At 46.9% G+C, this 2,772-nt stretch overlaps 1 protein-coding gene across 1 annotated transcript in view; it reads right to left on the reverse strand.

Moving 5' to 3' along the window:
* Positions 1-2,772, reverse strand: part of DDAH2 (DDAH family member 2, ADMA-independent) — an 83,351-nt gene that overhangs the window by 56,906 nt on the left and 23,673 nt on the right. The window lies entirely within an intron of this gene.

A 2,772-nucleotide genomic window follows, 5' to 3' on the forward strand; every position in this document is an offset into this window, starting at 1 on the left:
TATGGCATCCGATGCGATCGCATACGATTTTTGAGCTAAAATGCTCAAAAATCGGTAAAACATTGTATCGCATTGTATGACATCGTATGCCACTACATATGGCATACGATGCCATGCGATGGCATACGATTTTTGAGCAAAAATGCGCAAAAATTGGTAAAACATCGCATCGCATCGTATGCCATCGTATGTCACTACATATGGCATACGATGCCATACGATGGAAGCCGTGATACTCCACAAGTACCATTTTTAAGAACAATTATGCGAAAATTCTTCTAATGGGAAAACGTGGAGAAATGTATTTATTTATTAGCAGTTTCTTATATAGCGCACACATATTCCGCAGCACTTTACAGAGAATAGTTGAACATTCACATCAGTCCCTGCCCCAGTAGAGCTTACAATCTATATTCCCTACCACATGTACATGCGCACACAGACATTCAGGGTTAATTTTGTTGGGAGCCAATTAGCCTACCAGTATATTTAAATTGTTGGATTGTGGGAGGAAACCGGAGTACCCGGAGGAAACCCACACAAGTACTGGGAGAATATACAAACTCTGCACAGTTAGAGCCATGGTGGGAATGGAACCCATGACCTCAGTGCTGTGAGGCAGTGATGCTGCTAACCATTACACCATCCGAGAAATTGGCAAGATCAACTGATTAGCTAACTTAGCAGTTTCCAAACTGTGTATCGTGCCACCCTGGGGTGCCGCAGAGCATTTGCAGGGGTGCCCTGGGACCAGGACCAATTTAAATTATTTATGGTCGGTGTAACAGGCAAAACCAGTGCTTGCTGCTTCCGGTCATACAATATGTGGCCAAACAGAAAAAAAATCCTGTCCCTCGCCACATAATGATGACGTATAAACACTTTATTTAATGTAATATTTTTTTTTTTTAAATGCTCAATAAGAAAATTTAGGCCTAGGGGTGCCACAAAAAAATGTCTGATATTCTATACTGCTCCGTGATTCGAAAATGTTTGGGAACCACTGAGCTACCTCGTTTTATAGAAAGTGCTGGATAAATAATAGATATAATCTGATTGGCTACCATAGGCACGAAATACGTACAAGTGACTCACGGCCGGCATGCGGGCAGTCAGAAACTGACAGCAACATCTTGAATATTAAAGTAGTATACTTACTCTCTCCTAGCCCCCTAATTCTCCCTGCCTGATACCCAGTGGCGTTGAGAGGGGGGGGGGGGGTAATTTTCTTACTGGGCCTGGGTCCCTCTCCCCCCTCCCCCATTGCAGGGAGCCGGACAGAGAGATGACAGACTGCCGCCGCAGCACAGCCTCTCTCCCCAGCTCAGCACAAGCTGCTTAGTGCCATGTTCTGAGCTGGGGAGAGAGACAGCGGCAGCGGCAGCCTGTCCTCTCTCCCTCTGCATGCAATGATGATCCCTCACATTGCATAAATTTCCATGGGATGTAGCCACGCCCCTTCCTGGAGGCCCCCACACCCCCTCCATTTTACCGGGGCCTGGCTGACCTGTCGGCGCCCCTGCTGATACCAGATACTTAACCCTTTACTGCAGCCTAACACTAACCCTCCCAACCCTAACTCCCCCGTAAAGTGCTTTCCTGGCATTGCTCACCTGCATGTTTGTTATTACTCAGCAGAACTAATTTTACAAAGACAGTGATGGCAGTTTATAATGTCCTGGTGCGCCATCTACTGGATTAACATGTAAACTGAAACTTTGTGAGTCAAGATGACCTGCCTGATTAGTGACTGATATGTATGTAATAGGGTCTGAGTTTGCTTGAGGTTACTTTGACTTTTTTCTAAAGCAGCAATCATTTACAAGGCAAGATATATGTACATACATACATACATACATACATACATACATACATACATACATACATACATGCATACATACATACATACATACATGCCAAATGTCAAGTGTCTGGTTTTCCTTTTATTGCTTCACTCACACCACATTGAGATCATACATTCCTCAATTTGTTTCTAGATTCCTAAGCTACACAATACTGAAAGTGTGATACAATTCATCCAGTAATTTCTGGGTGATGCCGGAACGAACAGACAGACATTCAGAATTATATGTTTATCTTCATAGTTCCTAGAAGTGTATTTCTCAAAACAAATTTTATGTACAGACACAACCTTAATTTTATTCTATGTATAGATAGTAGCGTCACTAGGGGGGGGGGGGGGGGGGGGTGGAGTTCAACTGGGCCCCATGGTAAAATTAGGCGTGTGCGGTCAATGAGAGCAGGTCTGGCATGATCAATGGGAGCAGGTGTGGCTAGGCCTCCTACTAAAATAAATTACACAGTTCTTGTGGTCGCAAGCACCACGCAAGGGGGTGTCTGACCCGGTGGGCAGCGGGGTTCATCGACACACAGGGACAAAGAGAGGACAGGCTGCTGCTGCCTCTCTCCCCCACTCAGCACACAACAATGAGCATCGTTTGCTGGGATGGAGAGAAAGGCTGCTGCAGCGGCATCTAGTTCTCTCTCTCCCTCCAAAGTACCCCCCCCCCCTCACGGCGCCACTGAGTGCAGAACCCGGCTCCTGCCCCTAGGTGTTAGCGGGCACTGCAGATAATACGCTATCCGGGGTGAAGTTTGCATCCCCCAGACCCTGCATTAACAAAAACAGCGGTGCACAGGGGCGGATTGGCCCACCGGGAAACCGGGCCGTTTCCCGGTGGGCTGGCACATTTTGAAAGAGAAGCGGCCGCTCACCCTCCCTCCCAGCCGGCCAGTCGTCCGGCCTCGGCT

This window comes from Crinia signifera, chromosome 9 (genome assembly GCF_055691185.1).
Source record: "Crinia signifera chromosome 9, ASM5569118v1, whole genome shotgun sequence".
Lineage (NCBI taxonomy): Eukaryota > Metazoa > Chordata > Amphibia > Anura > Myobatrachidae > Crinia > Crinia signifera.